Genomic DNA, 22,434 nt, shown 5'->3' on the forward strand with positions numbered 1-22,434 from the left:
ATTGCTATTTTTTTCGACCCTTTCATTCCGTGAACTGCCAGTAAGTTTCCCTTTTCACTCAAGGTCAAAAAACAATTGCCCTTTATACATTCACTCAGATGCGCGGGCGTTTTGAGTGGTCAACCAATAAAGCAACTCATGTGGCCTTCACTCAGAAGCCAAATACATTCTTTCGTTGAAGCAACATATTGCAATCCAATTATGAGAACCCGAAGGGATGTTTCCCGCAAACACTGCAGATGGTTGCTGTAGTTGACAAAACTGAGGACACCAGTCTGGCGGCACTTTTATTCCAAAAACATTTTAACCCACACGCAGTAATTGGTTGAGGAATAGTAAGCAGGAACTTCCATTTAAATGTATCACTTTGGTGAGAAAAAAGCTCCACTTTTTCATTTTGCGCTTCCACATCCCATTCCACCCCCCGCAAAGGCCACCTTCTGAAATACTGTTACATGATTGTGTCAAGTCCAATGCAGTCTTGTTTTCAATGTATTACTGGCGATATCCGCGTACACTAAAACATGAATAAAACGTAAACATTAGAACCCACACGCAGTAATTGCTCATGGAACAGTAAGCAGGAACTTCCATTTAAACGTTTAACTTTCGTGACAAAAAAGCTCCACTTTCTCTTTTTGTACTTCCACATCCCTTTCCGGTCCCCTCAAAGGTCAACTTCAGAAATACTGTTACATGAGTGTGTCAAGTCCAATGCAGTGTTGATTTTGTTATGTTACTAGCGATATCCGCGTACACTAAAACATGAATAAAACATAGGGGGGGCACCGAAAAAAGCTCCCTTACTTGACGCTGTTGTACAATCTATCAGGGAATGAGTCACATGTTCACGTGCACAAACTTTTTCCCCTATTCAATCTAAGGGGAAAAGAAATGTTTTGAGAACCCCTGCCCCTTATAACTTGCACCCCCCCTGCACCAAACATCATCAAACTTTCCAAAGAAAGTCACAGTGAGCGATACCATTTTTTTTGCAAACTTTGGTGACGATTCATCAAGTATAACACAGGTATAAGGCAGTCTAAAAGTGTTCTTCCTATGGAAACAGCAAATCCACCATAACAACATAGCCACTAACGTGCCTGTCAAATATGCTGTAGTGGTTGTTGGCTGGACCTACAGATTTGGATATATGTCCGCATACATTTGAATGTATACGTGTTTATTGGCTTATAACTCCATTGCTTATAAGGTCGTTTCTGGGTGCATGGCCTTCGGCCTTGCACCCAAGACAGTACACCCTCCCCAGAACCATCTGACATGCTAACATATACTACCGGTGTATGCATTGCTCTAATATGATGTGGTGGATGTGGGCAGGGCCTAGGGTTTTAGTAGTATGTTGTATGGGCTACAGCCTACATCCAGGCAACCAAAACTGTACATCCTGCCCACAACCACCTCAGTGATGTGCAGTAGTAAGGGTGTATTGTATTGATAGGTGTAGTTTGCTTCACTGGCCAGAGACTGCACTCCTAGCTGTATGTCCATAGATATTGCAATGTGTGGGTGTGCACTGGCTTACACCTACAGTGCTTATAACTTTGTTCTTGGGTGCTGTACACACTCCCCACAACCAGAAAATCATTAGTCAATACTACAGGTGTATCCATGGTTGTGACATGCTGTGGTGGTTGTGGCCAGGGCCTACAGTCTTGAAAGTACGGCCTCTGGCCTACGGCCTGACGCCATGCATCCAAGACTGTAGTCCCTGGCCACAACCAACGCAACATGTCATAACCATAGTGGCATACTAATCAGTAACAGACCCATAGGAAAATGTAATGTAATAGCGTCATGTACTCAATTTGAATGGTCAGGAACACAACGCGTGTCCTTCGAACATTTTCAAGGTGCCTCTACACAGCACGGACTAAAATACTACCCTTATCGCACCCCTCATTTTCTGCATGTACAAATATCCTGAAGAAGGCGGCAATGGAGAATACATCATTAACAGTTGCCGCCCAAACAAGTACAGTATTTCAGTCATCTCTTACGCTCTGAACCTCTCCAAGCACTGTAGGTGTTTAGAAGACTTTCCCAAACACCATTTTGCATGGCGAACACATCATTACCACCTGCCGCCCAAGCAAATACATTATTTAAGCCATCTCTTACTCTGTGATCCACCCCACGCACGGTAGGAGAGCAAAACAGTTTCCAAAACAGCATTTCGCCTCTGGTGGCGACCGCGCTGTCTTCGGATCCAAGATGTCGGGCGCATCCACATATTCTAACGCACATCACGGCTCGCTGTAGCCAATCAGCGAAGACGTTGCGTGTCCGCGGTCATGACGTCACCCCTCTGGCCAATCGGTATCTTGTCCGCGGAGCGAACAGGGAACTGTGACCGCGGAGCGTACATCCATATCACTAATTTTGAGACATATTTTTTGTTCGTTTTAAAGTAAACTACTGGATGGATTGGCACCAAATTTACAAAAGCACGCTTTTGGGACCACGCCCCTGCCGCAAATTTGATGACAATCAGTCCGGCGGTTTGGGCTGTAGGCGTGCACAAAGTTTTTCTCCCATTCAGTCTATGGGAAAAAAAGACATTTTGGGACCTCCTCTATAACTTTTGCCCCCCTGGACCAAACATCACCAAACTTTGCAAAACAATTCAGAGTGGCCCATATCCTTTTTTTGCAAAGTTTGGTAAGGATTCGTCCGAGGGAGCGAAGTTATAGGCCGCCCAAAAAGTGCTCTTCCTATGGAAACAGCAACTTAACCATAATTACACAGAAACTACCGTGACTGTGTAATAGTCACTGTAGTTTCTGTGTAATAAGTGAGGTGCACGTGGGGGAATGTATTCTTAGACAGGGAAAATGTATTTTTATGTAAAAGAATTCAACACCTTTCAAATGTAATTTGGGGAAATTTCATTTTTGTACTAAGCGTGGTTCTTGCCAAAAATTCACAACCCAAAGTGGAAGTGGGTGAAACACATGTTGTGTCATTGAGCTGAGTTCATGTTGAAATTTTCTTTCTTACTGCTTATTTTTACTGAATACATGATTATTTGTATTGGTATTCAATGTCGCTGTTTTACGATCAGTAAGTTCATTTACAAATGCACATTTTAAAAGTTACCGCATTCTTCATGGTGCTCAGGTTGTGTCATTTGATTTACTGTGAGTTTTACAGATAAACAGAGTGTGAGTGCAGTGTTTCGGCTGTGCATGCTTACAGCTGAGCAGATCTGTCAAAGACAATATTCAAGCCTCGTAAGTAAGTTGCTCGAGAGACAGTTAGCACTGTCAAGATTTCAAGTGCGTTAGGCCCAGAAATCTGTATTTAGAGGTGAACCCAAATAGAATACAGGTGATAGAGGGAATTCTTGTCACATCATAGAGGGTATCATCAGAATGACACTATACCACTATACCCCCAGAAGGAAATACCACAAGATTATGTACCTCAGACAAAATCCCCAACAACACCACACTCTAAATTGTATGTTTTGAGGATTTGAAGAGGAAATCGATTCTCTCTAATTTCCGGGCATCTGATAAGATCACATAGTCAAAAATAGCGACCTAGCACCTTGATATTACAACAAGGATACTTTATCATTACAGGAGTACAATTAACATTGTTCCTGATACACATTTTACACAATGGCACTGAGGCCTTAAGGCAAGTGTTTTAGAATGAATGTACTACCTATTGGTAACAATGTAAAAGTGCCTACTATTACTCATATCCATATATATATATATATATATATATATATATTCAGTGAAAAAACTTTGTTAAAGGGACATTATTGCTCAGTTGTCCTACTAAAAATCTATTAAATTCAGTGCAAACACTTTGTTGAATGTACATTATAGTAGTTTGCAGTAATAACAAGCTTTGCATATTATGGTTACAAGTAAAACCGAAAACCCCCAGAAATTCACCAGTTATGGTAAGCTAAGCAACCATAACTTGTGCCAGCACTGTGCACTGCTAAGACTAATACCGATGACATCAAAGATGACATCACAACTCCTCCACAAGTGCATGGGGACATAGAAAATGAAACAAACACTAGAAATAAACTAGAGAGCCTGGATGCAAAATTTGAGGTATTGCTGAACACTTTTGCCGACATAAAAGATTTTGTACAGGGACATCATGGAGAAAATTAAACACCACTGCCCAACCTGCACCTGTACCCCTTCCCCCATTGCAGCTAACCATCCCCACAAATTCCCTGTAAACAACTATGGTACAATGAGACCTTAATCCCTGTCTCCCTGAAGCCCCACCTGTGGAAATCCCTAAATCCACTATGTATGTTTCCATTTCTGCTACCCCTTCCCTTTACTGATTCTGTGTATTTATGTGGGTAAATAAAGTTCTGTGTGTACATTGTTGCTGTGTGTCTATGTGTTAGCATTTTTAAAAGTCCGGTTTTTAGTCTGCGGAGCACGCGACTGCCCGGGATGTCCGGAATTAATCATAATGGAGGTGTCCTACGGACACCGCGCCTGTCCACAAAGTCTGCATTGAAAATGGAGGTGTCAATAGGACTCCCTGCCTGTCCCCATGACTGCAAACCTGTGACGTACCTTAAATTAGTTCAGAGATCCAACCACTGTCCTGCCGACACCTGGGCGCACGTGCATCACATTCCATGTGTCCTACGGACAACGCTTCTGTCCGTCATGTCCACAAAGTTGTGGCGTACTTTTAATTAGTTCAGGGACCCCACCCTTGTCAGGCAAACACCTGGTCGCATGCACATCTCATCCCCTGGGTCCTACGAACACTGCGCCTGTTCAGAACTGTCCGCCAGAAGTGTGTCACACTTCTAATTAGTTGGAGGACCCCAACCCTTTCTGTAGGACAACTATGCACATGCGCTCAATGCAGCCCACACAATTAGTGTCCTACGGACAGCCGTCCCATTCGCAAATGTTTGAGACATCATCATATGACTGCTACCACCCACCCTCAACGTAGGCCCTTATTCACGAACAGGGTCTCTGGCCTCTGAACACCCAAAAAGTGCTTTTTGGGCCAATCCAAGGTGATTTACTGAGAAACGTCACTCTTGCAGACGTCCCAGACTATGCCCCTAGCCATCTGCACACTAACACTTTTTGAGCCCAGCTTGGGGATTGAATATTATGCACAGCATGTGACTGTCCCCAAAGCGCTCCCCACACCCCTATAAAAGGACACACCCCAGTGCTGCTCCTCAATCTGTTTTTGGGTTTCCATGACAGAGCACGTGGTGTAATTGCCATTGCTACAGCTGGATTGCAGCTGCATTGCTACCGCAGTATTGCTCTACAGAGCACTTCACTGCAATTGGCTTTGGTGTTGCTAAATTTCCAGGAGTACTGCTGAAGGTTGCTATATACCATATGGCTGTGTTCCTGCTCTTTTTCAGATTGCTCTGTTCCTGGCTACTTTTACTTGAATAACGGCATCGATGTCTACCTCTGATGCTGCTTCTGCCTCGGCACCAACCCTACCGCCATCAACACCACCACCACCTCCCCAAGAGCATAGAAAGGAGAACAGGTGTGATGATTCAGAGGAGGAAAAAGAGGATGAAGAGAATAAGGTAGGGGAAGTCCCCATTAGCACCTGCCAACTTGAGTCTTGTTTGTTTAAGCTATTTACCACCATTGGAAATAAGCCCAAGGTTAGTGCAGCCAAGGTTTGCTGCAAGGAGTGCGACATGGTACTCAGTCATGGCAAACCTGTGATGTACAGTTATGGGATTACCTCCATGCGGTGACACCTAAGATCCAGTCACAAAGCAGCAGTTCGGAGGGTCGTCCCCTTCGAACCGGGTAGTAGGTTGACTTCCACCACAGCATCCTCGTCATCTGCTGTGGTCACCACAAGGGACTCTCCAGTGGGGCAGCAGATCCCTCCATCAGCCTTACAGGCAATATGAAATTCAGTAGATCCTTACCTTTCAAAGGTCAATATTTTGTGTGTCAACTGTGACACAGTACTCTGAAGGGTTGAGCAGTTCCAAAGTGGTTTTGAGGATTGCGGTCCGACACCATGCAGGAAACTGCCCCCTACCTCAATGAGGCACACCCAACATCTTCCTCTCTCTATCTGCCCTTTCTTATCCCTGTGGTTGGTGCCCCTTCCCTACCCTCCCCTCCCTTGTGTATCTTTTCAAAGACACCTTTTACGGCTTAAAAATAAAAGTGCCAAAGAAATGGTGCAGGCCCCCACGAAGTCCGTGAAGGCCGTGGACAGCGCAGTATTCCGCTGACATGTGAATTGTGCAGGTTGTGGCAGCATGTCAACCATTGCGTTCTTTTCCGAGAAAAAGTGGTGGCTCTGAAAAGAGCCTTTTTGGGGGTTTTCTTTTTGTTCTTGGATCTTTTGAACTGCAAAGACCTACTGCACACATTCTTGCAATGCTTCCAAAAACAGCTGCACAGCATGTTTGATATTGCGTAATAAAATATGATTGCCACCTTCAGTAAGATGGACTATTTTAGGCAGAATCATGTGCAGTACCCTTTGGGAACACTACACACAATTAGATTACAAGTGTAGTACAATTTCACCTTTGGTACAAGCCAGTACTACACAGTAAAGTGGTAGTGATGGCTGAGCAGCCAGACTTATCTCAAGAGTAAAGTGAGCAGTACAAGACATTTTACAAAGCACAACAATTACTATGGTTCAAACAAACACTGATTTAAGGTTTGTGAGTAAAAGAATATACATTTATTTATACCATCATTTTTAAAACAGTTCGCTATCATAAAGAAGCAGAAGATCACAGTCTTAATATATTACAATAACACCCAATCAATTCTAGACAAGTTAAGCTCAAAATGAAGTGTGAGCAAAATGGCACTGCAGCAATTTAAAAGGGAGAAAAGACAAGGTTATCCAAAATCAATAGCACCAACAAGTTATAGGCAGGGCAATCTACAAAAGGCTACTATAACTAGGATTCAAGTCAACAGGTCTGTGCCAATGTTAGTGGTTCAGAGTCTTTGCAGAGGATCACACACTTCAAAGTAGTTCACGGTTAAGTCTTTGCCAAGAGTTCAAAATGAAGTTGGTCAGAGGAAAAGTTACTTAAAGGAGAAGAGAAGGACAAGCCTTTAGAGAGGTTTAAGGTTTCCTGCGCTTTCACCACGGTCAGATGGAAAGAACGACCAAATTTGCACAGTACCTTTAAAGAAGAAGAATGCTGTAGCAGAGGCAGTTGTTCCTGGCAGTTCCTGCAGGCTTGCGGTTCCTGAAGCTTCAGTCCTGGTGACAAGAAGGAGGATGGCTGGAGGGTCCTGCACTGCCCAGGGAAGAAGCCAGCAGTGGAGCAAAACACCAAATAAAAGGTGTGCTTCATAAAACCCAAACTGGTTCTCTTCAAACTGGGTATCCGATCCATTGCAGCGATGCACAGTAAATTCGACCAGGATGAGGACCGGTGTCTGGTGTTTGGCAAGCTGGTTGTTCCCACCAAACTCAAGGGAAGAAGATTCCTTGCAGATCTCCTCTTTCATCGAAGTTATAGGCGATCCGGACCTGCAGCAAGGCTTCACTGGGCGTCCAGTAGTTGCAGCAGTCTTCTTCCTTCAACTCCTCGTTGGTTCTTTCGTTCCAGTGGCGACTCTGCCTTCCAGTCCCAGAGATTGGCTTTTTATGCACCGAATCCCACATTCACACAGCCTGGCTGTCAATCACACAGCAGGATGGCTGTCCTGGCAGGGCAACCACCTAGCCAATCAAACAAGAGTGTGACTTGGATCTCCAAGGAGACCCTATGCAGGAGGCCTCAAACCTCAACCTCACATCCTCTCCACCCAGATACTCAGGCACCTAAGGAGGGCTTCTGTGCAGCAGCCCGCCAAAGGATGGTAAACAAAGGAACCAAACCTGGTTTGGCGCTGTAAAACACTAGAAAGACCTTTACAAAAAGATAAGGCAAAAGAACTTGACCAGAACCAAGTTAAAAATAAAAGTGGACTACTGGGTTTGAGTTTGAGGCTACCACCATAGACTCCAATGGTACCAAAGGCTATTTTCATAGTCTGCAGTAGAATAAAAATGGTAGATACCACTGCCATCAGCCAAATCTTAGAGAAAGGGGAATATAATAATGTTCCATGAGAATCAGACAAAAGGGTATAACTATTGAAAGATAGGGTGTACTGGGTCTGTAAATTTTAAAAGACAATGGTAACTTTACATGTTCTGGGAGACAGTAGTCAGTCCCAGAAAATTGATTTTAAAGTGGGAAGTCTGAAAAGACAACCCTGTGTCACTGCACTAAAGGTGCTGGGTGACACACAGTAAAAAGATGATGCCTATGGGGTGGGTCAGACTCCATAGTCCATGAGCATAAAAATGTACAACACACAGCAAAACACATGTAAGAGTGGGAAAAAAGGCTCACACTCTTACCACGTAAAAAAAATAAACCCTAGAAATTCAGCAATGCTGCTGAGGGACTCAAAAGGTAAGGGAAATTAGCCATTCAGGAGAATGCTCCTTAACAGACTACATCTCTGTGGAAAATGATGCTGCTACGACAATTAATGTTTTCATTGCCGAAGGAAGACATACCAACTGTTACTCACCGGATGGTGAATGACCGAGGGAGGAGACCACGTCTGTTTTCCACTGGCTGTTGATTGAAGAGCTCGGGTTGGAGCCTCCATCCGAGCCTCCTCTTTGTGAGTGAAGAATTATTTTCTAGGATATGACTCTTTGCTGTGTATTGTACCAGACAAAGAGACTGATCACCTTTAAGAGCACGGAGAACATACCACCACAGACCCAGCTGAAAGAAAAAGCAAGCAGTAAGTAATTGGTAGTAAAACGGACCACCACTAAACAACAAAACAAAAGCAGGAAAATACCTGAGCAACACTCTCCCTAGTTCCTCAGTAAGGCACACCCCAGGATCTTCCTGCAAGTGCAGAAAGGGAGTTACAAATATGTTTCTGACTATCAGGGGAATGTTAAAGGAAGAGAAGTATGTCTTACCAAAGGTTGATTTAGTGTTAGCTTGTGGAATCCAGGGAAGTAACAACAATAGTACAAAATAATAAACAGGGAGGTCGTTGAGGATTCTAGGCCCAGGTGGCATGAGGAGCACACTAGGTATGGGTCGGTGCACTGTCAGCAAGGCGTCCCTACCTGCACTTGGAGTATGGTGAGGTATGCTGTTCAAGATGTGGAATGAGTCCAGGGTTAAAGGATTCAGAGGCAACAGGAGAGTCAGTACAGGAATCAAGAGGTGGCTGTAGCAGAGTGCAGTATAGATTTGAGTGGAGTTTTAAAGAAATCACAGGATCGCTGACTGTAATCCGGATGCAAGCACCAGACACATGGGAGCAACACCACGAATAGCGGAATCACTGTGTGTTCGCAGAGTGGAGCAGGTGTTGTCGAGTTAGGAAGATCAAACAGTCATGAAGGAGATGGGGAACGCAGTCCGTAGGCAGGCAAGGGGTTTGGTACACAGGCTGACGATAGCTGAATGAAGGCAGATGGCAAAGGTAGTCCGTAGGCAGGGAAAAGGTTTGATACACGGAAAAACCACATCAACATAGGGAATAATCACAAGGAGTCCGATATGAGGAAAACAATGGGCCTCATTACAAATCGCCCGGTATGGAAACAACGGTGGCGTAAACCCGCCGACACCGTTGTTTCCATGCAGGGCGATCACAACTCCTGCAGGCGGGAGGTGATGTTCCCGCCAGGTCTGACCTGGCGGGTTTAACACTGCCCGCCTGCAGGCGGACGAGGAAACACCGGCAGCATTACGAGATGCTGCCGGTGTTTCCATGATCCCCATTCCCATCGAGTCCCATAGGACTCATTGGGAATGGGGATTAACACCATTCCGCCTACGTGATTCCCGGAAAACCGGGGTTGTAATGCCCCGGTAATTCTGGGAATCACGGAGGCTGAATGGTAATACGAGTCCGGCGGTAACCAGGCGGTTTTACCACCTCAGTTACCGCCGGACTCGTAATGAGGCCCAATGTCTGGTACACAAAGAGTCACAAAAAAAATAACTGGCACTGAAGACGTAACTTCGGAACGCTGTTGTAGTGCTGCATTACCCCTTCCCCATGGCAGCTTCCACTGAGTATAGAACGGAGCTGAAAAGCGCTGCATGCCATGACAGAGTGCTATGACCTTGTGTGTTTTCATGTTTGAGTGAGTCTGCCTACCATGATGTATAGGAGGCACCAGGTTTGCACGGAGCAGGCAATGATATGTAACATTGGGTCTGATACACATTATACACGATGGCACTGAGGCCTTAAGGTAAGGGTTGTAGAATGAATGTACTATCTTTTGGTAACAATGTAATGGTACCTAATATTGCAATATTGCTCATATCCATATATATCATATATATATATATATATGCATTCTAAACAGATCGAGATACTGTGATCCACTCTACAAGTGAAGAGACAGAAAAGAGATATGACACTGAATTGCAGACAGAGTTGAAGATGACCATTTCACAGCACACCTAACATGCTATGTGTTTGACTACTTTTGGTAAGGGATGGCACTCGGTTGCCAGCTATTGTTTACCATCTACTGCAATATTCTGGAAGATTATCATCCAACCTATACTGATCTCAGATCCTCCTTTGAATTTTAATTTCACCCAGTGAACTGCTGGTATTACCAAATGAGAACTTTAGGTGAGCATCTCAACTCATATTCAATTCTCAACATATTGGCAATAGGAATTAATAACCATACTATGGGGCGGTGCACTGTAAATGTTACTAACAGCACTTAACATTGTGAAGTTTTTCCTTTGGATATAAGAAGGTCAATTTATTTAATGCAAGCCATGTGTGTGCACAATCTACCCTGCTCTTCGTACTAATATTGCATTTGGGGCAATACCACTGGAATCAATCAGCACATAGGAGGCTTTGTGAGACCTAACCACCATATATTGGTTATTTAGATTTGTTTGGGCACCATCCTTTGTAAAATGCACTGCAGCACTCAACTATTATTCAATGGGGATGCATGTATCTGTTTGATATTTTGTGAAAAAGGTATGACACATGTCCAAATGTTTATTTGTTACCTTCCCATCCTCCTCGACTCCCATTTTTGTTATGTATTATTGAACTTATATTGTTCTGTTCCAAACGTAATGCATTTTGTTTTCAAAAACATTTTGGTTATTCATTCTTTTTTGTTAAATGATTATATGGAAATCATGTGAAACCACTATAACTGTTGAACAAACAGCCTTGAGAAAGACAGAAAGTTGAAACACGTGTTGGCTGTTTAGACCAGGTTGAAAATGGAGGGACTATTAAGAATACAACTTAGTCCACTAATCTTTGCTAAACTTGTTTGCAATTGTGATTTTGTGTATAATTTGTGGCTATCAATGGACACAAAACACTCTTATTGAAACGTTTATGATTAGAGCTTTGTTCTTTGGGGATAAGCACAAGGGGACTGTAGCCTTTATATACTACTTATTTTCAGCACATGTACACATAATACGTAAACACAGTATATCTAAATTCTTCCCTAAAACTCAAATTAATAGTTACATCTCATTTATCTTTCAAATACTGCGTTATGGGCTTTTTGTATCTGTAACCTACTGTTTACTGGTTTCAGATGTAAACAGTCATGACCGTCTACACTCCCTCACACTCAAAAAAATGAACATGGAACCATTTATGTAACCTAGCACTTATAGGGAAAACCTTTACACATTAAAATATACAGTGTTTTACCCAATAAAACAGCTGTAGAAGATTGCAGAGTGCTGTTTTCTCTTCTAATGTATATACTCTTCAGAACATTAACTCTACATTTATTTAGTACAGTTTTTAAAGTAAATCCTAGTAACTATCCATCTCCTACTTTACAGAAAACATGCATTACCCTATTTTTCCATTTCAAATTTGTATTTTGCATGTTTATATTCACAAAGAATATTACACATATATTTTAAAACTTTGCTTCTAACAACATTAAGTACGCATTCTTTAAACCATTTGGCAATTTAGCTTGGTTTGTGACTATAGAGTCATTACAAACAAGCCAATCAACTTCTGTATGCACCTATGTTGTGAAATGTCCAGATTCAATGGATCTCCCCTCATCAAAAATGATTGCACACTTCTTAAAAGTTTTCTTACTAGCAGAACAAATTTATAATTCTTTATTGACGCGTTAATTTTCATACCATCTACACTGTATCTTTGAAACATAATCAATACATACTTATTAAAAACAACATTTTGCAGCGGTGATTGTAAATTACAACTTGTCACTGCATTGCTTATCATGGAAGGCTTTAATTACAAGATAAGAAGTGTACATTTTTCTGATTTGCACATGCAGATACACACATCTTTCATAGAGATCTGGAGAAGAATAATCTTTCTTACATTTTGGACACATATGATTCCACTTGTAACTAATTCCTAAACACCTATCTACATTAACCGTTTCCTTCTCTAATAAATCAAAGACAATCATTAGAAATTCTGGACTAGCTTTCTGTGTATTTTGAGAAAATCGTTGATTTCCACTTGCAACAGCTACTACATTTCAGAATGACATTGCAGAATGTAAACTGTTTGGATTTTCATCTACAGATATTTTATGAAATTAAAGTTCCACACATAGCTTCTTCTCTGCTGTGGAAGCAATCCTTTGCATCAATGGAGTCATTTGAAACAACATACACAAAGCTGCATTACAATAGCATTCAACTCCTGTTTCATTACTAAATCTGCAATGTGAGTATGTTATAGATGAATGACGCTCCAACTCTTAAATTCTTTTGTTTTTTAGTCTTACAAGGTCTGATTTTATTTGAATGTGCATTCACTGACTCTTTATACTTCCTGGATGAGTTATTCACAGGTACAGGTATAAAGTTCAGGTGAAGAACATACAGTACACACCAACCTATTGAAATCTTCAATGCAAAAAATGTCAACCGTCACTTTTCTTTCACCAAAGTTTATTAAAAATAAACCTTCTATATTTTTCATACGTGACAAAGCTACATGTGACATTCCTTCTTTAAACACTATATGACCAATGTCAATAAGAGCTGCTTCTTAAGTCAACCCTTGTGATGAATAGTTATTGCAAAAGCAGAGCAGAATGGAAACTGTGCTCTTTTCACAAAGGTATCCTTAAAAAGCATGACACTTGCAGAGGTCCGATAAATTAAGTGAGGTACACGATCAAACTTAACTTCAACATGGTCAGTATTTGTACTGTGAAGAAAAGTGTGAAATGCAATCACTCTTCTCATTGCTCCATTGACTAGACCACTTTCTACATTGAAGTTCCTCTTTTACATTATTTGTGCATTGATGAAATGTTTTAAAACTCCTTCCAGACCTTCTGTTTTAGAAACTGAATTTTATAGTTGACCTAATAGAGCTTTTGCTTTCTTATACAACTCTAAAGGCATAAAATGACCATCTAAAATATCACACAACTTTATCTCTATAATATTTTGCTTCTCTGACAGTAGCATTGTAGAGTTAAACATGTTACAGGCTGCAAGTGTGCACATCAAAGCAACACAAGAAATGTGTCTTTCCTAACAGTCAACATGGAGTTAGACAGACTGCAATCTGCATGAACCTTGTTAGAAATCAATCTCCCCTTTAAGACTGCTTTCACATTTTCCTCAAAAACCCCTATCTTTAGTCTGGCTGCACGTTGCTCTGCTGCTTCCTCAGCACATATTTGAGCCATTCGAAATCAGAAACATTGAAATGGAATCGTAAAATATTTAGTATAGCGTGTGTTGCTTTTACATCAAACAGATGGCACTGTTTTTCAGTAAAATAATTACTATAACATGTGTTGCTTTTACGTCCTTCAGATGGTGCTGTATTTCAGAAAAGGCATGTTTTTACCTGTCACAGGTGTGACATCTATGTATAGTAGGTATATAAAACATGTGCCTATTCGAATGCAACGTTGTGTCAACATTTCAAAGCAATCGGTGAAGAACATTCAGAGATTTAAGATTTTTAACAAACATTTACATTTTTATTTATATAGATATATAATGTAACTTTTAAGCCCAAACTGATAGGTAGAGATGGAATTTAATGACCTGTAAACCCATAATTTGTACTGCCAAGCGAAAAAAGAGACTCAGTCAAAGCCACAGGGCGTAAACGCCTGTATTTGCATGTCAGCCCAGGTATAATAGTTACACACCCTGGCACTTGCCTGTGGTACAAATAATGTTCTTTTTTTTATTCCTGACAAGAGAATTGCTCAAATGGAGTACAGCTCCCATCAGAAAAAAGACATTGCCACCACAATTTACATCAAAAAGAGACTCAGCCTCTTTTCGGATGACAGCGAACATAAAAAAGATTCCAAGTTGGCCACCATGATTCAAAAAGGAACCTTTAAACTAATATTATTACTACTACTAAACAAAACATATCAGCATGTATATCCTCCCTGCACTACACATTCCCACTATTACTACAGTTTGAATACCATAAAACAACCCTACCAAACCTAATACCAATATACACTTTTTAAATAATACATCATATACTCTACACAGAGGACAATTCCCTAACAACTTCTAAATAGGAGAAATGTTCACTAGAAACAACATGACATTTCTTCATTCACATTCATAAGGTGTTCCAAAATAATATGTAACAACCTTTGCTTTTATATACCAACCAAATATTGATTCATCTATGTTATGTTTTCAATTCAGAAGTAATGTGATAAGAGAACATAGCATCACAATAACGCACTACCACTTAGTTGGTCCAACCAGCTCCAGTTTTAACACTTCACAAGCCTCTATTTAACAGCTAAATGGCAACTCCAGGCACACACCATTGAGTATACTAGTGGTCACATAACTAGGCCCTACCAAACCCTTGCTTCTCCCAGCACCCATTTAATTACTCCTGCTTAGCAATTCTCAACAAAAAACATGCACAGTGAACTACCTCACCTGTTTCTACCTATTTCAGCAGAATAAGACAATAGCCTGATCCACTATCCTGCCTTTCACCTACAAAACAATAACTACCACTGCTACTCAACAAAATATATCAGCATGTATAATCACCCTTCTCTGTCCATGCCCACTCCACTAAAGTTTCAATGGCCATGTGCCCTAAGCAGCCCCAGAAAACCTTCTTAGCAAACCTCATCAACAATACTGTTTCCCCAACCCACTATGCAATCCCATTCATTTTCAAAAACTGTCTATAAAATGTGCTGCTCCTATCTCCAGAAGTACCACTATATTTTGAATATAGGTTGATCATTCACGGAAGTTAAATGTCCAACATCTGGTGCAAATCCACTGGGATTGTGAGAACGATACAGCTGCAACAAAATAAAAAAAATAAGAAATGAAAATGAATTTACAAAACACCATCAATTGTACTATCTCACAGTAAACTCAAAACAGCTAAGGGTACCGCATAGCTGAAAATGCATTAAAATGACAACACATACAATCATATAAACCTTCAACCTCACTAACATGAATAAAAAACTTAAATGCTTACATATAAATGCCACAGATTGACTAATCTAATTTTGTAGGTCCATGTTAGTGAACATTAAAAAAACATAAAAAAATACTTGTCACACAATCAGAGCAGATGAAACAAATGATAAAACACAATATGCTAGGAGTATATATTATAACTAACCCTCACAGCACTGCAAATAAACCTTAGAACATATAAACATGAAATAACACTTACTTTTACCTAACCCACACTCCTGCCATGTACACAGGCAGAATTCTGCAATCAAAAGGATAACACTACGAAAAATGGTGGCTTTTATACTTTCCGAAATGAATATAAAAAAAGAGCACTATATACCAATAAAGCTACTAAAATGGATGAAATAATTTCCCCAAAACCTATCACAGTCAGCTAAACATAAAGAAACGTAACAATAACCAATAAAAAACAATGAAACTGACAGAAATCGATATTTCCCAACCTAACATCTTACATTGATGCAGCTATTCGACACGGCTACTGGTCTTGGTTTGTATCTGCGGCTTCTGCAAGCCCCATATCGAACCAAATTGGCCTTCAAACCTTCAAATCAAATAAGTGAACAACTAAGTACATACGATAACACACACAAATACAATTCTGTATTTTATCATCCAAATAGAAATATGATTATTGCACTGACAATGTATATTTATAGATGAAACATTAAATATACCCATGGTTCTTGCCACAACAAATAAAACACAGAATAATATTAGCGCGCCTACACACGTGCTTTTCATAGATGCGGTTATACAAAAGCCCATCCTAGACGTTCATTTTCCAGGAAACAGAGCAATGCTACAGATATGTGGCTGGTTTGAAAACTGTGGGGCTGATTGAGGACAGTTGGCTGTTTTGGTTGCTGGCTTTTTGTGAGAACCTAAATTTTCACCTAGACCTAGCTGTGAGCGATTTTACAATTAAATGGTTTCGATAGAGGGTAATAGGTTGGTTCCAGGTTTTTCCAAAATTGTTAAGTCTGAGAAGTACATGACACCCAGACATCACACTAATTCATTGTGGGGGCAATGATTTGGGGAACATACGAGGGGTGCCCCTTACTTTAATGATAAAACAAGACATGGGAAAACTAATGGAACTATTTCCTCACATCTTTAACCTTTTCAATCTCACTCAAAGGCAAAAATGGAGATGGATCACCAGATTTAATGGTAAAATTGAGAAATCCCAGAGAAATGTTAATAATGCAGTTGCAGCATTCATGATAGACCACAACTAATTATGGATTTCGAAAAAAAACATACACTCCAATGTGGGCATTTTCTATAGACATGACGGAGTAAACCTAACCAATGAAGGAAATGCAGTGTTCCTTCATAATATCAAAACAGTACTCCTGATGTGCTGAAGTGCTACACTCAGAGTACCCCAAAACAGTCCTTTTAAGGACTACTCATCATAAATACACAAATACAATAAATAATAACACATTCTTTTTTTTTCTTTTTTTAACAATAACCGCAGCTACAGTTCATTGACTTTTATGATAACTGTGGTTTCAAAAAGTCAGTTAAAAGGGGGACTGAATATACGTTTTATACTACAATCTAACTTAAATGATTATACAGTACAACACTACTCATGTACTTATTTAAAGTAACTGAAAAATAACAAAAAACATACTAAAATGCATTACAATACACTAGATAGACAAACATTGCACGGCCAAACAATATAATACCACAAGTGAGAATACACAACCTGTATAGCGCATCTAAAACTAGACTACAATTGTTCCTTTTTATATATATTTTTTTCAACTATTTTCTTCTATTATTCTGCAAAGTCTCACATGCTCAAAAGTCTGAATACACACATCCAAAATAAAAAAAACAAAGACTCTCTAATACCTACCAGGTCAATGACCATGGCCTTTTTACAGCTTTTCCAATCCTATTTTTGACTCAGTTGTCCGTGGACAGCACGACTGTCCATGGACGGTTCCTCAGACGGAACCCACCTATTAATTTTCTTCATTCTTAATCTGGATATCCAGGAGAGAGCACCTGCTTGCAGTTTCTGAGTTCCTGATTTGCAGATCTGTTTTGTGGGGACCATTATGGCATCTGCTATGGCCACTTCTGATCCACAACAACCACCACCACAAACACCTTCTGGAGAGCCTGGAGAGGGTAACAGGCACAGTGATACAGAAAAGGAAGATCAAGAATAAGATGAAGATGAGGTAGAGGAATTTCTTATCTCCAGCACCCGGATTGAGTCCTGGGTGTGGCAATTTTTCACCACTGAAGGGGGTGTACCAAAGGCTCAGGCAGCAAAGGTTTGATGCACTGAGTGCAAATTTGTACTCAGTTGCGGAAGACTGTGCTTGTTCTCCTAGGGGACTACCGCCATGTGGCACCACACCAAGTCAAACCACCCAGGGACATTGAGGAAGGTGGTACCTTTCGCAGGGAAAAGTAGGTTGATGCCCTCTACCCCATATTCTTCAACTACTAATGCCACCACAAGGAATACTCTTTTGGGGCACAGGATCCCAGTGGCGGCCTCACAGACTATACAGAGCGCTGTTAACCTTTATAGTTCAAGGATCACAGGGCTATGTTTGTACTGTGGATCACCGATCTGTAGGATGGAGTAGTTTCAGAGTGCTTTTGAGGCTGCAGTCAGGGAGACAGAGAAACACTACCACCTACCTGATCATTTTCAAATTTGGCAACATTTCCTTCAACTTTCCCAATGTCTCCTTCCTTGCAAACTGCAATGAAATTCCAGTCACATAACCCAAACTGTTTCCTCCACAATAAAAATGTCTGAATGTTTGCACAAAATGGGAGAAAGTCCACCCACTTCATCTCTCGCAATCCATACCATGACACTTTAAATTCAACAAATCCAAGATTTTCCAACAATCCACACTGCTCCGCATATAACTTCAACAAATGGACCCAAGAGTCCCAAAAAATCCACACACTCTGCCTTCTCAAACACATAGTAATAGCCATTGTCAGTGCTCTCAACTCCTGCTACCCTCTCCTCCTGTACACCACACCCAGGAAACCTGATTGGCTGATCCAGCAATGTCTACGTACATCCACAACTGTCAGCAGTGTCTGCAGTCCCCTTTCTATGTCAGACATCCTTGCACGACCCGGATGTGGCACACAGTGTCCGTGGATGTCTTGAGAAATTAAAGGGGTTATTTATTCTTTAGTGGTGGCTCTGAAAACAACATTTTTTGGGGGTTTGTTAACAAACACTGTTTTTCCTTTTTTTGTCCATGTATTTACAGTAGTACTGTACACTCTACATTTCTCAATTTTTTTACAGTAAGGTTTTCAATGCATTCCTAACATTGTAAAGGAACATTGCATTTCCGACATCTGTGAAATGAACTCCATCTTCACAAAAATATTTCACACCATCAGAATTATTTTGTCATTCTGAAAATGACATTCCTGCAGCATATAAAAAAGCAGATACAGTTGTATTGACAAGCTGCTTGATTCTTCCATTTGTGGACTGAAAATGTTGGTTGGACATCTCCATATTTAGCTCTGATTTATTTCATTAAAAAAAATCTTGCAGCAGGAAACACTTCCATTAGGCTTTTAAAGAAATCCTTCATGGCAACCTGCAAATACACTGGAGTCACATACCCCAGACCGTCCCCTCCACAATGCGCAATTACAATGTCTGGACATTTAGAGTGAGCCATACTCTCACAAAATGAAAGCAAGCTTGCCCAGTTTATGCCACAAACTACTCAACTTCCACTTCTGCCAATTCAATACTTCCAAAGTGCCATGATTTTCAGCATAGACCTTCAATAATAGAATTGAAGAGTCACACAAAATCTGCACACTCTGCCTTCTCAAACACATAGCCAAAGCCATTTTCAGTGCTCTCCTAACTCCTGCTAACAAAACTTCTACTACTCTTTTTTCCGTAACCCACACCCAACAAACCAAATTGGCTGATCCCCGCAGTCCCCTTTCCATGCCAGGCATCCTCAAAAAACCTGGATGTGGCACATGCCGTGCGCAGACTAACGCGGTGTCCACAGACCCCGTAAAACAGGGGCAGCCCTTCTACCCTTTCCACTTTCATGTTATGAACACTCCCTCATTGGCTGCTTTCAAAGAGTCACACATCCATGCACCAATCACATCCAAAACCACTACATCTAACCCTGTCATCTCAGTTCAACACTTCAGATGTACACTTGAACTCTGAGAATAAATATCTCCTGTTAATCAAAGGCATCTGCATTAAACACTACTGTAAAACTGTCCAAGATTTCTATTTCCAGATTCAACAACATATGCATCTAACAGGACATAGTATATGTTTGCTGATATTTTGAAAAATATTTTCTTCAACTCTTTCACAAACATATATATGGAAACACTTTAGTTGCGGGGACATTAAGGTGAGAACGTAATGCAATAAACCCCCTGAAATTCAGTTTAAGCCACCTTAGCGTCGTGCCCCCTGCTGTGCAGACTATGACCACACTGATGACATTAACCGATGATATCACTAATTACATTACACTGTAACTGGCATTAAGCATGTCAGTGTGCATGACCAAATATATTTTAACACATGAATGGGTACTAGCCATGACCTTCAGTTATGGACAGTGGTTACAACTTTCACCCAGGTGCACTGAATATTTTAAACCACTAACAAGCTAACAACCATAGATTTTGGCCTTTACCAGTGGATACAGCATTCAACAGTGCCCACTGTAGATTACAGACATTGAACAGGCACTAGCCATAGACTCTATTACAATACTGGTGTAGGGTATTTTGTGGAGATTTGGGGCCTGACGGTATTTTATTACCGCCGAAAAATAACTTAGCAATAATCACTCTTTGTATTCAGATTTGGCCATGTGCAACAATAATACAATGGACATGCATTATTTCAGCACCCAGACCTGCATATTTGGTATACGTGGTTGGTGCTATTTTGGTGAGCATAATTCCCTTGTTTTATTTGTGGCCCCAATGTCCAGAATCCCTTATCTTTGCTTAGATTTTTCGTGTGATCACTAGAGAGACCTCAGACCTGCATTCTAGGAATACCACATTTTCCAGTGATAGTGTTGGTGTGCCACCATGGGCGAACTCACTGACTTATTTACGACAGAGAGCTATATATGGTAGTCTTGTGGTAATTTCCACTACCTTATATACGGTAGGGAGCTATGTTCAGAGAGTCGCTCTTCCCGTTGGCTCATGTACCTCCAACGAGCTATGCTACAGTCACTCACAATTATTCATACTGATTCTGACATGCACACATCTGTCTTAAAATGACCATTGTACTGTTTAAAAATCTCCCCACATCATCAGCATTGTAATGGTAAACAATAAACATCACCCGTCTGTTTTCAAATATTTTTCTGTATTATAAAAGTTGTATTTAAACACGATCTCATTCTTTACAGAAATAAAATGGTACAGTCAAAGCATTGTCTGTGACACACTGCAAAGAGAGTGGCGGAGAACAGAACTCAAATTGCAACATTAGCACTTGATTAAGACACGCACAGGAATCCCCTTTCCTACACTGACTGCATATTTTCGTGCACACACACGGCTCCCACGCTTATGTAATTACCTTATCTGAGTTTTCTTCAGCTGTTCTCTTTGTGAATGTAGCTCCCTTGAAGATTAACCCCAGTAAAAGGATCGCCTTTCCTTCTCAAACCGGGGTCATTGCCTGGAATTCTCAGCATTTTCAGATAGGAACGCCTCAGCCAGTGGAAAGGTTTTTCTTTCAGCTCTCCCCACTCTCGACTGCCAAATCTTGACTGTAGCAGGACGCAGGGATCTGCATTCAGTCAGGAGTCCCACAGCCAGGTCTTCTCCCCAGTAGTGCAGAAAATGTCTCCTGGAATTTTCCCCGTTACTGCCCACTAAAACTTTCCTCTCAGCCCTCTGTATGACGTGTCCCAATGAAATCCATCATCTCTCATCCTCCTACTCTTCAACAATAGCTTCGCTTATACATTTGCAATTGTTGCAAATCTGACTTCCTTCTTCCTGCAGTTACTGTGCACAAAAACACGGAGAATCAGGCAGAGAAGAGAAGAAAAAAAAATCTGCACACACATTTAAATGGTTTTCAGAGTATGCCTAATTCTGCAGTGGAGAACACATTTTATTAGTGGGTTATGTTAAATAAGGTTTTATTAGTCAGGTTAATGGTTAATAGGTTAGCTGTTAATTTTCAAATGTGTCTCTCGCACCACAGGCATTTCAGGTGAAAAATAGTGTGCATTTTTAAATGAGCACGTGTGCTTTTAACTGTAAAATTAGATTTGCATCTTATATGTTAAAATCGTTTTTGACTGAATAGCCTGTCTTTCCTTGTTAATCTGGTAACCCATATAGCAATGTACCGCACCCTTGTGGTGGTAATGCAAAAACAAAATGTGCTACTTGTGCAGTAGTGCTGTACTCTGTGCTGTTTGCTACCTGTGCAGTAGTGCTGTACTCTGTACTGTAACACGCCAAATATCCTTACATATACCCTCCTTTTGTTTTTAGAACTTGGCTATAATCCAAGCCAATTCCTAAAAACAACTTGTTCTTTTTTTTTTTTTTACAATATAGCAATCCAACAAAATGAATATTCATGTGCATCAATGAAAATTTGCAATCAACATTTCATCTGAGTTCATCAGTTCATAAAATGTTCCACATTTGTCTTCTCAGTGGAAGTGGCATTACTTTAAGTTTAAATTTTCCAAGTCAATTAAAAACAACGAAATAAAACAACTAACTAAAACAAATAATTAATATAACAAATTAAAATAAATAATTAAAATAATAAATACGTGGAACTTCATATGCCGGAACTTCTG

Source organism: Ambystoma mexicanum, chromosome 5q (assembly GCF_040938575.1).
Source record: "Ambystoma mexicanum isolate Mex_15411 chromosome 5q, UKY_AmexF1_1, whole genome shotgun sequence".
Classification (NCBI taxonomy): Eukaryota; Metazoa; Chordata; class Amphibia; order Caudata; family Ambystomatidae; genus Ambystoma; species Ambystoma mexicanum.